Genomic DNA, 22,668 nt, shown 5'->3' with positions numbered 1-22,668 from the left:
GCATACAACTCCTGATAACCCAAAAAACCTGTCTCAATAAATTAGCATATCAAGAAAAGGTTCTCTAAACGACCTATTACCCTAATCTTTTGAATCAACTAATTAACTCTAAACACATGCAAAAGATACCTGAGGCTTTTAAAAACTCCCTGCCTGGTTCATTACTCAAAACCCCCATCATGGGTAAGACTAGCGACCTGACAGATGTCAAGAAGGCCATCATTGACACCCTCAAGCAAGAGGGTAAGACCCAGAAAGAAATTTCTCAACAAATAGGCTGTTCCCAGAGTGCTGTATCAAGGCACCTCAATGGTAAGTCTGTTGGAAGGAAAAAATGTGGCAGAAAACGCTGTACAACGAGAAGAGGTGACCGGACCCTGAGGAAGACTGTGGAGAAGGACCGATTCCAGACCTTGGGGAACCTGAGGAAGCAGTGGACTGAGTCTGGTGTGGAAACATCCAGAGCCACCGTGCACAGGCGTGTGCAGGAAATGGGCTACAGGTGCCGCATTCCCCAGGTAAAGCCACTTTTGAACCATAAACAGCGGCAGAAGCGCCTGACCTGGGCTACAGAGAAGCAGCACTGGACTGTTGCTAAGTGGTCCCAAGTTCTTTTTTCTGATGAAAGCAAATTTTGCATGTCATTCAGAAATCAAGGTGCCAGAGTCTGGAGGAAGACTGGGGAGAAGGAAATGCCAAAATGCCTGAAGTCCAGTGTCAAGTACCCACAGTCAGTGATGGTGTGGGGTGCCATGTCAGCTGCTGGTGTTGGTCCACTGTGTTTCATCAAGGGCAGGGTCAATGCAGCTAGCTATCAGGAGATTTTGGAGCACTTCATGCTTCCATCGGCTGAAATGCTTTATGGAGATGAAGATTTCATTTTTCAGCACGACCTGGCACCTGCTCACAGTGCCAAAACACTGGTAAATGGTTTACTGACCATGGTATTACTGTGCTCAATTGGCCTGCCAACTCTCCTGACCTGAACCCCATAGAGAATCTGTGGGATATTGTGAAGAGAAAGTTGAGAGACGCAAGACCCAACACTCTGGATGAGCTTAAGGCCGCTATTGAAGCATCCTGGGCCTCCATAACATCTCAGCAGTGTCACAGGCTGATTGCCTCCATGCCACGCCGCATTGAAGCAGTCATTTCTGCCAAAGGATTCCCGACCAAGTATTGAGTGCATAACTGAACATTATTATTTGATTGTTTTTTTGTTTGTTATTAAAAAACACTTTTATTTGATTGGACGGGTGAAATATGCTAATTTATTGAGACAGGTTTTTTGGGTTATCAGGAGTTGTATGCCAAAATCATCAGTATTAAAACAATAAAAGACCTGACAAATTTCAGTTGGTGGATAATGAATCTATAATATATGAAAGTTTAATTGTAATCATTACATTATGGTAAATAATGAAATTTAACACTATATGCTAATTTTTTGAGAAGGACCTGTATGTGTAATATATATGCGTATATATATATATATATATATATATATATATATATATATATATATATATATATATATATATATATGTGTATATATATATATATATATATATATGTATATATATATATATATATATATATATATATATATATATATATATATATGTATATATATATATATATATATATATATATATATATATATATATATATATATATACATATACACACAGTCATGGCCAAAAGTATTCACACCCCTGCAATTCTGTCAGATAATACTCAGTTTCTTCCTGAAAATGATTGCAAACACAAATTCTTTGGTATTATAATCTTCATTTAATTTGTCTTAAATGAAAAAACACAAAAGAGAATAATGCAAAAAGCAAAACATTGATCATTTCACACAAAACTCCAAAAATAGGCCAGACAAAAGTATTGGCACCCTCAGCCTAATACTTGGTTGCACAACCTTTAGCCAAAATAACTGCGACCAACCGCTTCCGGTAACCATCAATGAGTTTCTTACAATGCTCTGCTGGAATTTTAGACCATTCTTCTTTGGCAAACTGCTCCAGGTCCCTGATATTTGAAGGGTGCCTTCTCCAAACTGCCATTTTTAGATCTCTCCACAGGTGTTCTATGGGATTCAGATCTGGACTCATTGCTGGCCACCTTAGAAGTCTCCAGTGCTTTCTCTCAAACCATTTTCAAGTGCTTTTTGAAGTGTGTTTTGGGTCATTGTCCTGCTGGAAGACCCATGACCTCTGAGGGAGACCCAGCTTTCTCACACTGGGCCCTACATTATGCTGCAAAATTTGTTGGTAGTCTTCAGACTTCATAATGCCATGCACATGGTCAAGCAGGCCAGTGCCAGAGGCAGCAAAGCAACCCTAAAACATCAGGGAACCTCCGCCATGTTTGACTGTAGGGACCATGTTCTTTTCTTTGAATGCCTCTTTTTTTCTCCTGTAAACTCTATGTTGATGCCTTTGCCCAAAAAGGTCTACTTTTGTCTCATCTGACCAGAGAACATTCTTCCAAAACGTTTTAGCCTTTTTCAGGTAAGTTTTGACAAACTCCAGCCTGGCTTTTTTATGTCTCGGGGTAAGAAGTGGGGTCTTCCTGGGTTTCCTAACATACAGTCCCTTTTCATTCAGACGCCGATGGATAGTAAGGGTTGACACTGTTGTACCCTCGGACTGCAGGGCAGCTTGAACTTGTTTGGATGTTAGTCGAGGTTCTTTAGCCAACAACCGCACAATCTTGCGTTGAAATCTCTTGTCAATTTTTCTTTTCCGTCCACATCTAGGGAGGTTAGCCACAGTGCCATGGGCTTTAAACTTCTTGATGACACTGCGCACGGTAGACACAGGAACATTCAGGTCTTTGGAGATGGACTTGTAGCCTTGAGATTGCTCATGCTTCCTCACAATTTGATTTCTCAAGTCCTCAGAGAGTTCTTTGGTCTTCTTTTCTCCATGCTCAATGTGGTACACACAAGGACACAGGACAGAGGTTGAGTCAACTTTAATCCATGTCAACTGGCTGCAAGTGTGATTTAGTTATTGCCAACCCCTGTTAGGTGCCACAGGTAAGTTACAGGTGCTGTTAATTACACAAATTAGAGAAGCATCACATGATTTTTCGAACAGTGCCAATACTTTTGCCCACCCCCTTTTTTATGTTTGGTGTGGAATTTTATCCAATTTGGCTTTAGGACAATTCTTTTTGTGTTTTTTTCATTTAAGACAAATTAAATGAAGATAATAATACCAAAGAATTTGTGTTTGAAATCATTTTCAGGAAGAAACTGAGTATTATCTGACAGAATTGCAGGGGTGTCAATACTTTTGGCCATGACTGTATATATATATATATATATATATATATATATATATATATATGTGTGTGTGTGTATTTACATATATATGTTCATATTACATACTGTATATATGTGTATACAAGGAGTGCAGCCCGTTGGTGTGGCTGCATGGTGGCAGCACAACCAAATCTCCACCCATGCGAGCACGTAAAACAAAATGCTATGGTAATTGGCCATTGAGGTGGTGACATTTCGGCCGCACCGCCTGCCCCTACTCTTATGCATCTAAAGTAGTAGGTTCTACTAGACAAGAAGCAACAAGTACACGCAGATTAGATACTTACTATAAAAACTATTCTCAGCCAATACTTGTTATTACAGTAATTGTACATGTAAGGGAAGTTGTCAGCAATTCCCATTTTCGATAATTAGGTTTGCCTACCAGGCATTATACCCTGCACATTAAAGAGAAAAGGTGTCACCATTCCTCTTGTAAAAAGGATGTGTTTTCACACAGTGTGATGGTGTCAGCGCTGATTAAACAGCGTGAGCATGTAGGGATACACCCCCAATGTATGTATTCTGACATTTACATGAGGAACAGCAGAGGGACAACACAACTCAGTGATCAGAATGTCTTATGAAGAATGTGTTCACTAAAATACACATTGTGCTTTAGAAGGTGCTTCAACTGACAGCGGCTGGCTGGGAGCAATTTAAGGCTATGTGCACACGTTGCGGATTAGGCTTAGGAATTTCTGGTGCGGATTCTGTCTCTCCTGGCAGAAAACGCACCTGCGGTTTTTTGTGCGGTTCCGCAGCGTTTTTTTGTGCGTTTTTGCTGCGGTTTTCTTGCGGATTTGCTGCATTTTTTACCCCTGCGGTTTTCTATAATGGAATGGGTACAAAAACGCTGCAGATTCACAAAAAAGAAGTGACATGCTTCTTCTTTTAAACCGCAGTGTTTCCGCAGCGGATTTTCCGCAAAGTGTGCACAGCATTTTTTTTTCTCATTGATTTACATTGTACTGTAAATCAATTGCGGATCTGCAGCGTTTCTGCACTGCAAAAAACGCTGCGGATCCGCAGAGAATCCGCAACGTGTGCACATACCCTAAAAGTATTATTCCCAACACTGATAGCTGCCACCTATCCAAGGCAAGACGTTAATTTGGGATTGATGGGAGTCCGAGAGGTCAGATTCCCAGCAATCAGCAAGAATACCCTGTCGGATATCTCCAGTCAGTCACGTAGACGACGACTGAGTCAGTGGCACACATGTGGCATACTGCTCTACTCCAAGCGGCACAAGGCTCCCATACACATTAGACTAAGAATGGCCAAACACACAGAAATCATTGGGATCGTCCAAGAGTCTAATGCGTATGGCACATGAAGCTGGGGGAGAGAAGGATACGCCATGTCCAATTTCAAGACTCGCAATCCTTTTGCTCTCTGGGAGAAGTGCCACCAGAGGAATCTGACTGTGGCTTTCTCACAGAGGAGCCCCCAGCCGCGCCGAGCTCTCCTGTCTATGGGGCAGTTGGTGGGGTAGCTGCTGGCTGATAGCTATGTATTGTGTATGGGGGCTTCAGACTCAATCCTGGGCAGCAGCGTCTTTACAAATCTTACTAATAAAAGCAGTGGGCTACCAGGAAAAGAGCAACATGTCCAGCACATATTGTGCTTTATTTTTATGTGGAGGGGGGTCCTGTGTTTTTGATTCATGCTGCATTTAAGGTTAACTACAGAGCCCAAACCCCAGGGTAACGAGAGCACCTCGGCCAGATTCAGCACACATCACTACACATACAGGTGTCTCTCCTGAGTCAGTACAATGATGGAGTCTTATTCTTCCCATCAGCTCATCCATGTTCCAGGAGGCAGCGATTATGGCTATGAATGCTATAAGTGATTATCTACAGGAGCTTCATCTGATTGCTGGCGAAGCTTTACCTGTGCCCAGAATAAGCCATCACCTGCGTACTACAGGGTACAATAGCAGAGGGGGCCTCCAGCTCAACATGAGGGGCTGATCCAGTGCAGAGGCAGATGCCAACATCCATGTAATCATGTCCGTGTACAAACACTGGCCAACAAGGACATGCTGGATGTCATAGCAGGAGGCAATCGATGCACGCCAACGTCGCCTGCCAACGCCATGGAGTCCACAATTCCTGCAAACTAGAGGGGTGTGAGCGGAGGGGGCTTATGCCAGACATACTGAGGTGGGCAGCAGCTCCTCAGTGACTGGCACTGCCTGTGCCCACAGCTCTCACACTGGCATCAGCATCTTCGCCAGCAGTCACTGAGGAGGTAAAAGTTTACAGCTACAAGCAGTGACAAACTTCAGCCATGGACAGGTGTCTCTGACACCTGTCTTGTATCCACCACCTCTGCCCTGTATGTACCACCTCTGCCTTGTATCTGCCACCTCTGCCCTGTATCTGCCACCTCTGCCCTCCATGTACCACCTCTGCTTTGTATCTGCCACCTCTGTCCTGTATATGCCACCTCTGCCCTTTATATGCCACCTTTGCCGTGTATCTGCCACCTCTGCCCTCCATGTACCACCTTTGCCCTGTATATGCCACCTCTGCCCTGTATATGCCACCTCTGCCCTGTATCTGTCACCTCTGCCCTATATCTGTCTCCTTTGCCCTGTATCTGCCACTTCTGCCCTGTATCTGCCACCTCTGCCCTGTATCTGCCACCTCTGCCCTATATCTGTCACCTCTGCCCTATATCTGTCTCCTTTGCCCTGTATCTGCCACTTCTGCCCTGTATCTGCCACCTCTGCCCTGTATCTGCCACCTCTGCCCTGTGTCTGCCACCTCTGCCCTGTAGGTCCCTCCTGTGACACTACAGCATGCCTCTCTCCTTCCTCCGTGACGTGCCTCGGTCTCTCACCATTACTGCTCCTCTCACTGGGAGTGACACGAGCGAATGTGGAAGTGAAAGAGACCTGCTACTAGTGTAACTGCTCACACCCCCCTGTACAGGCACGGTCCATGTCCCCCTGCCGACCCTTCCCAAGAGAGAACGTACCATCATGAGACCTCCGAGGGGGGTAACCAAGAGACGGGGAAGTAGTGCACCCTTTCATTGCCTGTAGCTGGAGCGATAATAAAAGTGCGGGACTTACCGTGTAGGTGAAGTGCTGGGGCTCCCGGCTTCGCCGCTCCTCCGTGGGGGCAGCAGAGACCGAGGCGCTGCTGGGATGTCTCCTCTCCTCTTTCTCTCAGTCCTCCCTTCTCGGTTTGTTCTGTGTCTTTCTGTAGCAGGAAGGAAGAAGGGAATGAGGCAGGGCTGACGTGAATGGATGCAAAACAGCTCCTCCTAAGCCTGCTCTGTGAGAGAAAGACAGAGGGAAACAGAAAGAGAAGCCGCCAGAGCCCTGTCTCTCTCTCTCTTTTGTTTTCTCACTTCCTCCCCTCCTCCACCACAAGTTTTCTTTCTCTTTTTACACTACAGACAGGGGATTTTTCTCCCTTTGAAACTCCTCTGGGTGCATTAAAAGCAGAACCTGTTTTTTACTATTGTCCTCTCTCTTCCTCCTTTCTCTTCCCTCTTTTTTCTTGGTTTCTCTTGTAGTTTTCCTCAAGACAGTGAGATACATTTACTGCACAAAATATGTATAATGTGTAATGTATATGTGTGATGTACATGTGTATAATGTACGTGTGTAATGTATATGTGTGTAATGTACAGTATGTGTGTGTCATGTATAATTGTGTAATATATATATGTGCCCTGACCTGTTTTTTTTATTGTCCTCTCTCTTCCTCCTTTCTCTTCCCTCTTTTTTTCTTGGTTTCTCTTGTAGTTTTTCTCAAGACAGTGAGAGACATTTACTGCACAGAATTAAAAATAGCTGAGAGAATGGTGGAAAATGTCACTGCATGTAATGTATATATGTGTGTAATGTACATTATGTGTGTGATGTATGTGTGTGTAATGTATATGTGTGATGTACATGTGTATAATGTACGTGTGTGATGTATGTGTGTGTAATGTACATGTGTGTAATGTATATGTGTGTAATGTACAGTATGTGTGTGTCATGTATAATTGTGTAATATATATATATGTGTATGATATACAGTATGTGTAATGTATGCGTGTGTCATATATAATTGTGTGTGTGTGTGTGTGATGTATGTGTGTATAATGTGCGTGTGAGGTATTGAAGGCCATTTTCCACTCATCCTCCTCCTTAGGCCATGTTCACACGCTGCGGGTTTTGCTGCGGACCCGCAGCTGTTTTGCAGCTGCGGGTCCGCATCCTTTTTCCATGTAGGTTACAGTACAATGTAACCTAATGGAAAACAAAACCCGCTGTGCCGACGATCCTTTTTTTCTGTGGAAAATCCGCGCGGATTTTCTGCAGAAAAAAAGAAGGAGCATGTCACTTCTTGGTGCAGAATCGCAGCGATTCTGCACCCATAGAAATGCATTGAACCGCTAACTTCCCGCACGGGGCTGTGCCCACGTTGCGGGAAGTTAAGCGGATAATGTGCCGATGATACCCGGGGTGGAGGAGAGGAGACTCTCCTCCAGGCCCTGGGAACCATATTTGGGTGTAAAAAAAAAGAATTAAAATAAAAAATCATGCTATACTCACCTCTCTGCGCTGCCCGCGGCGTCCGGTCTCAGTTGCTGTGCCGAACAGGACCTGTGGTGACGTCGCGGTCACATGACCGTGATGACGCCGCGGTCACATGACCGTGACGTCACGAAGGTCCTTGTCGGCACAGCTGCTTGCAGCGCCGGGGAGATCGCGACGTCAGAGGGTGAGTATAGCCAATTTTTATTATTTTTTACATTACTATTGATGCTGCATATTGCTGCATATGCAGCATCAATAGTACAGCAGTAATCCCGCAGCGGAAACCGCGGAACAAACCGCGATAAATCTGCAGGGATAACCGCAGCGGTTTTGCCCTGCAGATTTTCAATTCCGCTGCGGGATTAACCCGCAGAGGAACCCGCAGCGTGTGAACGTGGCCTTAATTCGAACAAGAATATAAGCCCCCCTGAGATCCAGCTTGGTAAACCAACTTGCCCTCACCAGTTGATTAAAGAGGTCAGGGATGAGTGTGAGAGGCTACTGATTACGTACAGTTATATGAATGAGCTCAAACCTTCATCCTTTTTGGCCACAAAAAAGATCCCTGCTCCAACCAAGAATTTACAATGGCAAATAAATCCATTTTTTCACATTTTCCAGAATATATTCCCTCATGGCTTGCTCCTCGGGTTCCAACAGATTAAAAATTCTGCCCTTAGGCAACTTTGCTACCTCAATGAGCTATATGAAGGGGGTTGCATTATACTCTATGAGGGGGCTGCATTATACTCTATGAAGAGGGCTGCATTATACAATATTAAAGGGGAAGCTTTATACTCTATGATGGAGGCTGCATGATACTCTATGAGGGAGCTGCCTTATACTCTATGAGGGGGCTTCATTATACTCTTTTAGGCGTCTGCATTACACTATATGAAGGGGGCTGCATTATACTCCATGAAGAAGGTTGCATTATACTCTATGAAGGGGGTTGCATTATACTCAATGAGGGACTGCATTATACTCTATGAAGGGGCTGCATTAAATTCTATGGGGGGTTGCATTATACTCTATGAAGGGGGATGAATTACACTCTATGAAGGGGGCTGCTGTTGTGAATTCTGCTCTTGGGCTCCCTCCGGTGGTTGTAAGTGGTAGCGCTGCTGTCTCTGAATCGCAGCATTTATCAGGTGTGTTCACTTTTTGCAATTTTGACTGGGCTATTTAGTCTTGCTTCACCCTTTAGTCAGTGCCAGTTGTCCATTGTTCCTGGAGGATTCACATCCCTGCCTGGTCTCTTCTGCTTTGCAGTTCATTTCAACAAAGATAAGTTCTGGCCTTGATTTTTGCTGTCCACATGCTGTGGCCTTATTGTTCAGTACTTTTCCATGTTTTTGTCTTGTCCAGCTTGGTCTGTATAAGGATTTGTTTAGCCAAGCTGGTATCTCTGGAGATGCAGATATACCCTCCATATCTTTAGTTAGCTGTGGAGATTTTGTATTTTCTGTGGTGGATATTTTCTAGTGTTTTAATACTGACCGCATAGTACTCTGTCCTATCCTTTCTATTTAGCTAGAAGTGGCCTCCTTTGCTAAATTCTCATTTCAGTCTGTGTATGTTTTTTCCCTCTCCTCTCACAGTCAATATTTGTGGGGGGCTGTCTATCCTTTGGGGATTTTCTCTGAGGCAAGATAGTTTTCCCTTTTCTATCTCTAGGGGTAATTAGTCCTCCGGCTGTGTCGAGATATCTAGGGAGCGCTAGGTACATTCCACAGCTACTTCTAGTTGCGGTGTTAAGTTCAGGGTCTGCGGTCAGTACAGGTTCCACCTTCTCCAGAGTACGTCTCATGCTGCTCTTAGGCCACCAGATGATAACAGTACAACTGGCCAGCAATGAGTTAACCGCATCTCAGAAGAAGGGAAGGAAAGTGCTGAGCCATTTTTTTTTCTGTAGTCTGTTGTGTTTTTTTTTTTTCTTCCCTCTTTACCTCTGGGTGGCTCAGGAGTTCGGCGCTGGTATGGATGTTCAGGGATTGGCTTCTCGTGTGGATCAACTTGCTGCTAGAGTACAGGGTATTTCCGATTATATCATTCAGACTCCGGTTTTAGAGCCTAGAATTCCAACTCCTGATTTGTTTTTTGGGGATAGGTCCAAATTTCTGAGCTTTAAAAATAACTGTAAACTGTTTTTTGCTCTGAAACCCCGTTCCTCTGGAGATCCCATCCAGCAGGTTAAAATTGTTATATCTCTGCTGCGTGGAGACCCCCAGGATTGGTCATTTGCCCTGGAACCTGGGAATCCGGCGTTGTTTAATGTAGACACCTTTTTTCAGGCGCTTGGGTTATTGTATGACGAACCTAATTCAGTGGATCATGCTGAGAAGACCTTGTTGGCCCTGTCTCAGGGTCAAGAAGCGGCAGAATCATATTGCCAGAAGTTTAGAAAATGGTCTGTACTGACTAAATGGAATGAGGATGCCTTGGCGGCAATCTTCAGAAAGGGTCTTTCTGAATCCGTTAAAGATGTTATGGTGGGGTTCCCCACGCCTGCTGGTCTGAGTGATTCTATGTCTCTGGCCATTCAGATTGATCGGCGCTTGCGTGAGCGCAGAGTTGTGCACACTATGGCATTATCTTCCGAGCGGAGTCCTGAGCCTATGCAGTGTGATAGGATTGTGTCTAGAGCTGAACAACAAGGATTCAGACGTCAGAATAGGTTGTGTTTTTACTGCGGCGATTCTGCTCATGTTATTTCTGATTGCCCTAAGCGTACCAAGAGAATCGCTAGTTCTGTTACCATCAGTACTGTACAACCTAAATTTCTGTTATCTGTGACCCTGATCTGCTCATTATCGTCATTTTCTGTCATGGCATTTGTGGATTCAGGCGCCGCTCTAAACTTAATGAAGGAACAGATGAATGACCTCGGCGTTGAGAAACACGTGATGGTGTCTCCGCAGTGTTGGATGTTTTGGTCTCCCCGAGGTCATTCATCTGTTCCTTCATAGCCTTTCACCAGGCACTACTCCACACTGATGAGGGGCAAAAACCCCGAAACAGCTGTTTGTGGATGGATACCATGCTTGGCATAGGTGGTCTTCCTTTATTGGATATTCTCCTTTATTGGATGCTGCCCTTCCCGTGGTTGTTCCTTCCCGGAGAAAGGCCTGGCTATTCATTGCTTGTGTTGAGAAACACGTGATGGTGTCTCCGCAGCTTACTTTACATGCTCTAAACTTAATGGACTTAGAATTTGCCAGACGTTGTGGTTTCCCCTTGCAGCCTTTGCAGAGTCCTATTCCTTTGAGGGGCATTGATGCTACACCGTTGGCTAAAAATAAACCTCAGTTTTGGACACAGTTGACCATGTGCATGGCGCCAGCCCATCAGGAAGATTGTCGTTTTCTGGTGTTGCATAATTTGCATGATGCTATTGTGCTGGGTTTCCCATGGTTAGAGGTGCATAATCCGGTATTAGATTGGAAATCTATGTCTGTGACTAGTTGGGGTTGTCAGGGGGTTCATGGTGACGTTCCTTTGATGTCAATTGCCTCCTCCCCCTCTTCTGAAATTCCTGAGTTTTTGTCAGATTTCCAGGATGTATTCAATGAGCCCAAGTCCAGTTCCCTTCCACGCATAGGGACTGTGATTGTGCTATTGACTTGATTCAAGGCTGTAAGTTCCCTAAGGTCCGACTTTTCAACCTGTCTGTGCCAGAACATACCGCCATGCGGAGCTATGTTAAGGAGTCCTTGGAGAAGGGGCATATTCGGCCATCTTCTTCACCATTGGGAGCAGGTTTTTTTTTTGTTGCCAAAAAAGATGGCTCCTTGAGACCCTGTATTGATTATCGCCTCTTGAATAAGATCACGGTCAAATTCCAATACCCTTTGCCTTTGCTTTCTGATCTGTTTGCTAGGATTAAGGGGGCTAGTTGGTTTACTAAGATTGACCTTCGAGGGGCATATAATCTTGTTCGTATTAAGCAGGGTGACGAATGGAAAACTGCGTTTAATACGCCTCAAGGCCATTTTGCATACCTTGTGATGCCATTCGGACTCTCTAATGCTCCATCTGTGTTTCAGTCCTTCATGCATGATATATTTCGGAATTATCTTGATAAATTCATGATTGTATATTTGGATGATATTTTGATTTTTTCAGATGATTGGGAGTCTCATATGAAACAAGTTAGGATGGTATTTCAGATCCTTCGTGATAATGCCTTGTTTGTGAAGGGGTCTAAGTGCCTCTTTGGAGTACAGAAGATTTCTTTTTTGGGCTTCATTTTTTCTCCTTCATCTATAGAAATGGATCCGGTTAAGGTTCAGGCCATTCATGATTGGATCCAGCCCACATCCGTGAAGAGCCTTCAGAAATTTTTGGGCTTTGCTAATTTTTATCGCCGTTTCATTGCCAACTTCTCCAGTGTGGTTAAACCCCTGACCGATTTGACGAAGAAAGGCGCTGATGTGACGAATTGGTCCTCTGCGGCTGTTTCTGCCTTTCAGGAGCTTAAACGCCGATTTACTTCTGCCCCTGTGTTGCGTCAGCCGGATGTTTCTCTTCCTTTTCAGGTTGAGGTTGACGCTTCTGAGATTGGGGCAAGGGCCGTTTTGTCTCAGAGGAATTCTGATGGTTCCTTGATGAAACCGTGTGCCTTCTTTTCTCGAAAGTTTTCGCCTGCATAACGTAATTATGATGTCGGCAATCGTGAGTTATTGGCTATGAAGTGGGCATTTGAGGAGTGGCGACATTGGCTTGAGGGGGCCAAGCACCGTATTGTGGTCTTGACCGATCATAAGAATCTGATTTATCTCGAGTCTGCCAAACGGCTGAATCCTAGACAGGCCCGATGGTCCCTGTTTTTCTCCCGTTTTGATTTTGTGGTCTCGTATCTTCCGGGTTCTAAGAATGTTAAGGCTGGTGCCCTCTCTAGGAGCTTTTTGCCTGATTCTCCTGGGGTCCTTGAGCCGGTCGGTATTCTGAAGGAAGGGGTGATTCTTTCTGCCATCTCCCCTGATTTACGACGGGTTCTTCAGGAATTTCAGGCTGATAAACCTGTTATGATCCTAATGGCAGAGGATCTCAGGAGTACCAGCTAAGTCTGCAAACACAAAAAAACAGCTCATAGGGAAGTGGTAACTAGGCTGACCGTATACCTGATCCTAGCCCACAACTAATAGCAGCCGGGGAACGTACCTACGTTGGTTCTAGACGTCTCGCGCCAGCCGGAGAACTAACTAACCCTTTCAGAGAAAATAAGACCTCTCTTGCCTCAAGAGAAAAGACCCCAAAGTTATAATACAAGCCCCCAACAAATAATAACGGTGAGGTAAGAAGAAATGACAAATGTAAGAATGAACTAGATTTAGCAAAGAGAGGCCCACTGACTAATAGCAGAAAATAGGAAGATGACTTATACGGTCAGCAAAAAACCCTACAAAATATCCATGCTGAATATCCAAGAACCCCCGCACTGACTAACGGTGTGGGGGGAGAATAACAGCCCCCCTAGAGCTTCCAGCAAAATCAGGAATCACATTTTAAACAAAGCTGGAACAAAATAAGGGAAATTCAAATACACAAAAATAAGAAAGCAGGACTTAGCTTATCTTGCAAAATCAGGAGACAGGAGACAGGAGAAAACAGACTAGGTCTGATAACAACGAATCCAGGCACAATACAGAGTATCCAGGAAGTTTATATAGGCACACCCAGGCCAAACGAACCAGGTGAGTGCCAACCTGGAGAAAGACACTCCAAGTGCCATACCGCTAATGACCACAAGAGGGAGCCAAGAAATATAGTTCACAACAGTACCCCCCCTTTAAGGAGGGGTCACCGAACCCTCATCAAGACCACCAGGGCGATCAGGATGAGCAGCGTGAAAGGCACGAACCAAATCGGCCGCATGAACATCAGAGGCGACCACCCAGGAATTGTCCTTCTGACCATAGCCCTTCCATTTGACCAGATACTGAAGCCTCCGTCTAGAGAGACGAGAGTCCAAGATCTTCTCCACCACATACTCCAACTCGCCCTCAACCAACACTGGAGCAGGAGGCTCAACAGCAGGAACCATAGGCACCACGTACCGCCGTAACAAAGACCTATGGAACACATTGTGAATGGCAAACGACACCGGAAGATCCAAACGAAACGACACCGGATTAAGGACTTCCAAAATTTTATAAGGACCAATAAAGCGAGGCTTAAACTTAGGAGAGGAAACCTTCAGAGGGACATACCGAGAAGACAACCAAACCAAATCCCCAACACGAAGTCGGGGACCCACACCGCGGCGGCGGTTGGCAAAGCGCTGAGCCTTCTCCTGTGACAACTTCAAGTTATCCACCACAAGATTCCAAATCCGCTGCAACCTATCCACCACGGAATCCACCCCAGGACAGTCAGAAGGTTCAACATGACCCGAGGAAAACCGTGGATGAAAACCAGAGTTGCAGAAAAATGGCAAAACCAAAGTAGCGGAACTTGCCCGATTATTAAGGGCAAACTCAGCCAATGGCAAGAAGGTCACCCAATCATCCTGATCTGCAGAAACAAAACATCTCAAATAAGCCTCAAGTGTCTGATTCGTTCGCTCCGTTTGGCCATTAGTCTGAGGATGAAAGGCAGATGAAAATGACAAATCGATGCCCATCCTAGCACAAAAGGATCGCCAGAATCTGGACACAAACTGGGATCCTCTGTCAGACACGATATTCTCAGGAATGCCGTGCAAACGAACCACATTCTGAAAGAACAAAGGAACCAAATCGGAAGAGGAAGGCAATTTAGGCAAGGGCACCAAATGAACCATCTTGGAAAAACGATCACAGACCACCCAGATGACAGACATTCCTTGAGACACCGGAAGATCTGAAATGAAATCCATGGAAATGTGCGTCCAAGGCCTCTTCGGGACGGGCAAGGGCAAAAGTAACCCGCTGGCACGAGAACATCAAGGCTTAGCCCGAGCACAAATCCCACAGGACTGCACAAAAGATCGCACATCCCGCGACAGGGACAGCCACCAAAAGGACCTAGCCACCAAATCTCTGGTACCAAAAATCCCAGGATGCCCTGCCAACACTGAGGAATGAACCTCGGAAATAACTCTACTGGTCCATTTATCAGGAACAAACAGTCTGTCAGGTGGGCAAGAGTCAGGTCTACCAGCCTGAAATCTCTGCAACACACGTCGCAAATCAGGAGAAATGGCCGACAAGATTACTTCCTCTTTAAGAATACCCGCTGGCTCTGAGACTCCAGGAGAGTCAGGCACAAAGCTCCTAGAAAGAGCATCAGCCTTCACATTCTTTGAACCAGGCAGGTACGAGACCACAAAGTCATAACGGGAGAAAAACAACGACCAACGAGCCTGTCTAGGATTCAGGCGCTTAGCGGACTCGAGGTACATCAGATTTTTGTGATCAGTCAAGACCACCACACGATGCTTAGCTCCCTCGAGCCAATGACGCCACTCCTCAAATGCCCACTTCATAGCCAACAACTCCCGATTACCAACATCATAGTTCCTCTCAGCAGGCGAAAATTTCCTAGAAAAAAAAGCACATGGTCTCATCACAGAGCAACCAGAGCCTTTCTGCGACAAAACAGCCCCTGCACCGATCTCAGAAGCGTCTACTTCAACCTGAAAGGGAAGTGAGACATCAGGCTGGCACAAAACAGGCGCCGAAGTAAACCGGCGCTTCAACTCCCGGAAGGCCTCCACGGCCGCAGGAGCCCAATTAGCAGCATCAGAACCTTTCTTGGTCATATCCGTCAAAGGTTTTACAACGCTAGAAAAATTAGCAATAAAACGACGGTAGAAATTAGCAAAACCCAAGAACTTCTGAAGACTCTTAACGGACGTGGGTTGAGTCCAATCATGAATAGCTCGGACCTTGACTGGGTCCATCTCCACAGTAGAAGGGGCAAAAATAAAACCCAAAAAGGAAACCTTCTGCACTCCAAAGAGACACTTTGAGCCCTTCACAAACAAAGCATTATCACGCAAAACCTGAAACACCATCCTGACCTGCTTTACATGAGAATCCCAATCATCAGAGAAAACCAGAATATCATCCAGATAAACAATCATAAATTTATCCAGATACTTCCGGAAAATGTCATGCATAAAGGACTGAAACACTGAGGGGGCATTAGAAAGCCCAAAAGGCATCACCAAATACTCAAAATGACCTTCGGGCGTATTGAACGCAGTTTTCCATTCATCTCCCTGCTTAATGCGCACAAGGTTGTACGCACCGCGAAGATCTATCTTGGTGAACCACTTGGCACCCTTAATCCGGGCAAACAAGTCCGACAATAGTGGCAAAGGATACTGAAATTTGACAGTGATTTTATTCAAAAGCCGATAATCTATACACGGTCTCAAAGACCCGTCCTTCTTGGCCAGAAAAAAAAATCCCGCACCAAGAGGGGAAGAGGATGGGCGAATATGTCCCTTCTCCAAAGACTCCTTAATATAAGCACGCATCGCGGCATGCTCAGGTACAGACAGATTAAATAGTCGTCCCTTAGGAAACTTACTACCAGGAATCAAATCTATAGCGCAGTCACAGTCCCTATGAGGAGGAAGGGCACTGGACCTGGACTCACTGAATACATTCTGATAGTCCAACAAATACTCAGGGACTTCAGAAGGAGTAGAAGAAGCAATAGACACCGACGAGGAATCGCAATGAATTCCCTGACAACCCCAACTTGACACGGACATTGCCTTCCAATCCAAAACTGGATTATGGGTCTGTAACCATGGCAGACCCAGAACGACCAAATCCTGTATTTTATGCAAAACAAGAAAACGAATCACCTCCCGATGTTCAGGAGACATGCACATGGTCACTTGTGTTCAATACTGCGGTTTATTCTCCGCCAATGGCGTAGCATCAATTCCTCTAAGAGGAATAGGATTTTCTAAAGGCTCTAGGACAAAACCACAGCGCTTGGCAAACGATAAATCCATAAGACTCAGGGCAGCACCTGAATCCACAAATGCCATAACAGGGTAGGAAGATAATGAGCAAATCAAGGTCACAGACAAAATGAACTTAGGCTGCAAATTACCAATGGCAACAGGACTAACAACCTTTGATGGCCGTTTAGAGCATGCCGAGATAACGTGTAGAATCACCACAGTAAAAACACAACCCATTCTGACGCCTATGATTTTGCCGTTCGGTTCTAGTCAGGATTCTATCACATTGCATTGAGTCAGGTGTCCGTTCAGACAACACCGCCAGAGGATTAGTAGTTTTGCGCTCCCGCAAACGCCGATCAACCTGGATGGCCAGAGCCATAGAATCATTCAGACTTGTAGGAATGGGGAAACCCACCATCACATTCTTAATGGCTTCAGAAAGGCCATTTCTGAAATTTGCGGCCAGAGCACACTCATTCCATTGAGTAAGCACGGACCATTTCCGAAATTTTTGGCAGTACACCTCAGCTTCATCCTGGCCCTGTGAGATAGCCAGCAATGCTTTTTCTGCCTGTATTTCAAGATTGGGCTCCTCATAAAGCAATCCGAGCGCCAGAAAAAACGCATCAATATTTGCCAATGCTGGATCTCCTGGCGCCAATGAGAAAGCCCAATCCTGAGGGTCGCCACGCAAGAAGGAGATAACAATTTTAACTTGTTGGGCTGAGTCTCCAGACGAACGAGGTCTCAAAGATAGAAACAATTTACAATTATTCCTAAAATTCCCAAATTTAAATCGATCTCCAGAGAACAGCTCAGGAATAGGTATCTTAGGTTCTGACATAGGACTGCTAATAACAAAATCCTGAATGCCCTGCACACGTGCAGCAAGCTGATCCACACTAGTAATCAGAGTCTGAACATTCATGTCTGCAGCAGAGCTTCAAGCCACTCAGAGATAAAGGGGAGGAAGAAAAAAAAACAAAAAAAACTCAGACTTCCTTTCTTATAATCCCGCTTCAGCAATGCACTTTAAGGCCTGGATTACTGTTATGATCCTAATGGCAGAGGATCTCAGGAGTACCAGCTAAGTCTGCAAACACAAAAAACCAGCTCATAGGGAAGTGGTAACTAGGCTGACCGTATACCTGATCCTAGCCCACAACTAATAGCAGCCGGGGAACGTACCTATGTTGGTTCTAGACGTCTCGCGCCAGCCGGAGAACTAACTAACCCTTTCAGAGAAAATAAGACCTCTCTTGCCTCAAGAGAAAAGACTCCAAAGTTATAATACAAGCCCCCAACAAATAATAACGGTGAGGTAAGAAGAAATGACAAATGTAAGAATGAACTAGATTTAGCAAAGAGAGGCCCACTGACTAATAGCAGAAAATAGGAAGATGACTTATACGGTCAGCAAAAAACCCTACAAAATATCCACGCTGAATATCCAAGAACCCCCGCACCGACTAACGGTGTGGGGGGAGAATAACAGCCCCCCTAGAGCTTCCAGCAAAATCAGGAATCACATTTTAAACAAAGCTGGAACAAAATAAGGGAAATTCAAATACACAAAAATAAGAAAGCAGGACTTAGCTTATCTTGCAAAATCAGGAGACAGGAGAAAACAGACTAGGTCTGATAACAACGAATCCAGGCACAATACAGAGTATCCAGGAAGTTTATATAGGCACACCCAGGCCAAACGAACCAGGTGAGTGCCAACCTGGAGAAAGACACTCCAAGTGCCATACCGCTAATGACCACAAGAGGGAGCCAAGAAATATAGTTCACAACATAAACCTGACCGCTGTCCAGTGGGAAAATTGTTTGTTCCTGACAGATGGACTAGTAAAGTGATTTCGGAGGTTCATTGTTCTGTGTTAGCTGGTCATCCTGGGATTTTTGGTACCAGAGATTTGGTTGGTAGGTCCTTTTGGTGGCCTTCTTTGTCACGGGATGTGCGTTCTTTTGTGCAGTCCTGTGGGACTTGTGCGCGGGCCAAGCCTTGCTGTTCCCACGCTAGTGGGTTGCTTTTGCCTTTGCCGGTCCCTGAGAGGCTTTGGACGCATATTTCTATGGATTTTATTTCGGATCTTCCGGTTTCCCAGAGGATGTCAGTTATCTGGGTGGTTTGTGACCGGTTTTCTAAGATGGTTCATTTGGTATCTTTCCCTAAGTTGCCTTCCTCTTCTGATTTGGTTCCGTTGTTTTTTCAGCATGTGGTTCGTTTGCATGGCATTCCGGAGAATATTGTGTCCGATAGAGGTTCCCAGTTTGTTTCTAGGTTTTGACGGGCCTTTTGTGCTAGGCTGGGCATTGATTTGTCTTTTTCTTCCGCATTTCATCCTCAGACAAATGGCCAAACCAAGCGAACTAATCAGACTATGGAAACTTATTTGAGATGCTTTGTGTCTGCTGATCAGGATGATTGGGTGGCTTTCTTGCCATTGGCCGAGTTTGCCCTTAATAATCGGGCTAGTTCTGCTACCTTGGTTTCACCCTTCTTTTGTAACTCTGGTTTTCATCCTCGTTTTTCTTCGGGGCAGGTTGAGCCTTCTGATTGTCCTGGGGTGGACTCTGTGGTTGACAGGTTGCAGCAAATTTGGGCTCATGTTGTTGACAATTTGGTGTTGTCACAGGAGGGGGCTCAGCGTTTTGCTAACCGTCGTCGGTGTGTTGGTTCCCGGCTTCGGGTTGGGGATTTGGTCTGGTTGTCTTCCCGTCATGTCCCTATGAAGGTTTCTTCCCCTAAGTTTAAGCCTCGGTTTATTGGCCCTTATAGGATTTCTGAGATTATCAATCCAGTGTCTTTTCGTTTGGCCCTTCCAGCCTCTTTTTCCATCCATAATGTTTTTCATAGATCTTTGTTGCGGAAATATGTGGTGCCCGTTGTTCCCTCTGTTGATCCTCCTGCCCCGGTGTTGATTGATGGGGAGTTGGAGTATGTGGTGGAGAAGATTTTGGATTCTCATTTTTCGAGGCGGAAGCTTCAGTATCTTGTCAAATGGAAGGGTTATGGCCAGGAGGATAATTCTTGGGTTGTTGCCTCCGATGTTCATGCTGATGATTTGGTTCGTGCCTTTCATTTGGCTCGTCCGGATCGGCCTGGGGGCTCTGGTGAGGGTTCGGTGACCCCTCCTCAAGGGGGGGGTACTGTTGTGAATTCTGCTCTTGGGCTCCCTCCGGTGGTTGTAAGTGGTAGCGCTGCTGTTTCTGAATCGCAGCATTTATCAGGTGTGTTCACTTTTTGCAATTTTGACTGGGCTATTTAGTCTTGCTTCACCCTTTAGTCAGTGCCAGTTGTCCATTGTTCCTGGAGGATTCACATCCCTGCCTGGTCTCTTCTGCTTTGCAGTTCATTTCAACAAAGATAAGTTCTGGCCTTGATTTTTGCTGTCCACATGCTGTGGCCTTATTGTTCAGTTCTTTTCCATGTTTTTGTCTTGTCCAGCTTGGTCTGTATAAGGATTTGTTTAGCCAAGCTGGTATCTCTGGAGATGCAGATATACCCTCCATATCTTTAGTTAGCTGTGGAGATTTTGTATTTTCTGTGGTGGATATTTTCTAGTGTTTTAATACTGACCGCATAGTACTCTGTCCTATCCTTTCTATTTAGCTAGAAGTGGCCTCCTTTGCTAAATTCTCATTTCAGTCTGTGTATGTTTTTTCCCTCTCCTCTCACAGTCAATATTTGTGGGGGCTGTCTATCCTTTGGGGATTTTCTCTGAGGCAAGATAGTTTTCCCTTTTCTATCTCTAGGGGTAATTAGTCCTCCGGCTGTGTCGAGATGTCTAGGGAGCGCTAGGTACATTCCACGGCTACTTCTAGTTGCGGTGTTAAGTTCAGGGTCTGTGGTCAGTACAGGTTCCACCTTCTCCAGAGTACGTCTCATGCTGCTCTTAGGCCACCAGATCATAACAGGCTGCATTATACTTTATAGGACGATGCATTACACTACATGAAGGGGGCTGCATTATACTCTATTAAGGGACTGCATTATACTCTATGAAGAGGGCTGTATTATACTCTATGAAGAGGGCTTCATTATATAATATTAAAGGGGATGCTTTATACTCTATGAGGAGGGCGGCATGATACTCTATAAGGTGGCTGCATGATACTCTATGAGGGAGCTGCCTTATACTCTATGAGGGGGCTTCATTATACTCTTTTAGTGGGCTGCATTACACTATATGAAGGGGGCTGCATTATATTCCATGAAAGGGGTGGCATTATGCTATATAAAGGGGGCTGCATTATACTCTATGAGGTGCTGCATTATACTATATGGTAGATTTCATTATACTCTTTGGGTGGTTGCATTATACTCTATGAAGGAGGCTTCATTATACTCTATGAAGGGGGCTGCATTATACTCTGTGAGGGGCACTGCATTGTAATCCATGGAGTGTGTTCATTATTCTCTTTGAAGGGGTTGAAATATACTCTATGAAGGGGGTTGCATTATACTCTATGAGGGGGCTGCATTATACTCTATGGTAGGTTGCATTATACTCTTTGGGTGGTTGCATTATACTCTATGGGGGCTGCATTATACTGTATGAGGGGGTAGCATTAAACTCTATGTAGGGGCTGCATTATATTCTATGGGGGGTTGCATTATACTCTATGAAGGGGGATGAATTACACTCTATGAAGGGGGCTGCATTATACTTTATAGGATGATGCATTACACTCCATGAAGGGGGCTGCATTATACTCTATGAAGAGGGCTGCATTATACAATATTAAAGGGGATGCTTTATACTCTATGAGGGGGGCTGCATGATACTCTATAAGGTGGCTGCATGATACTCTGAGGGAGCTGCCTTATACTCTATGAGGGGGCTTCATTATACTCTTTTAGGGGGCTGCATTACACTATATGAAGGGGGATGCATTATACTCCATGCAGGTGGTTGCATTATACTCTATGAAGGGGCTGCATTATACTCTATGAGGGACTGCATTATACTCTATGGTAGGTTTCATTATACTCTTTGGATGGTTGCATTATATTCTATGAAGGGGCTACATTATATTCTATGGGGGGGTTGCATTATACTCTATGAAGGGGGATGAATTACACTCTATGAAGGAGGCTGCATTATACATTACAGGACGATGCATTTTACTCCATGAAGGGGGCTGCATTATACTCTATTAAGGGACTGTATTATACTCTATGAAGAGGGCTGCATTATACTCTATGAAGAGGGCTGCATTATATAATATTAAAGGGGATGCTTTTTACTCTATGAGGGTGGCTGCATGATACTCTATAAGGTGGCGGCATGATACTCTATAAGGGAGCTGCCTTATACTCTATGAGGGGGCTTCATTATACTCTTTTAGGGGGCTGCATTACACTATATGAAGGGGGCTGCATTATACTCCATGAAGGGGATGGCATTAAGGGGCTGCATTATTCTCTATGAGGGGCTGCATTATACTCTATGGTAGGTTTCATTATACTCCTTGGGTGGTTGCATTATACTCTATGAAGGAAACTACATTATACTCTTTGAAGGGGGCTGCATTATACACTATGAGGGGCACTGCATTGTAATCCATGGAGTGTGTTCATTATTCTCTTTGAAGGGGCTGAAATATACTCTATGAAGAGGGCTTCATTATACTCTTTTAGTGGGCTGCATTACACTATATGAAGGGGGCTGCATTATATTCCATGAAAGGGGTGGCATTATGCTATATAAAGGGGGCTGCATTATACTCTATGAGGTGCTGCATTATACTATATGGTAGATTTCATTATACTCTTTGGGTGGTTGCATTATACTCTATGAAGGATGCTTCATTATACTCTATGAAGGAGGCTTCATTATACTCTATGAAGGGGGCTGC

The 22,668-nt window shown here is 44.9% G+C and overlaps 1 protein-coding gene across 6 annotated transcripts in view; it reads right to left on the bottom strand.

Moving 5' to 3' along the window:
• ZNF710 (zinc finger protein 710) overlaps positions 1-22,668 on the bottom strand; it is a 239,113-nt gene that overhangs the window by 77,674 nt on the left and 138,771 nt on the right. For 3 of the 6 annotated variants that reach the window (XM_077263520.1, XM_077263523.1, XM_077263522.1), the window contains exon 1: positions 6,426-6,683. The exons of 1 other annotated variant lie outside the window; for it this stretch is intronic. The gene's annotated coding sequence lies outside the window, so the exon portion shown is untranslated. Of the gene's footprint in view, positions 1-6,425; positions 6,684-22,668 lie in introns of those variants that run through there. 2 more of the 6 variants (XM_077263524.1, XM_077263519.1) reach the window with 1 other exon arrangement.

Source organism: Ranitomeya variabilis, chromosome 5 (assembly GCF_051348905.1).
Source record: "Ranitomeya variabilis isolate aRanVar5 chromosome 5, aRanVar5.hap1, whole genome shotgun sequence".
In the NCBI taxonomy this organism is placed as follows: Eukaryota; Metazoa; Chordata; class Amphibia; order Anura; family Dendrobatidae; genus Ranitomeya; species Ranitomeya variabilis.
The sequence above is the reverse complement of the archived record's forward strand: the minus strand, read 5'-3'. Positions and strand labels throughout refer to the sequence as shown.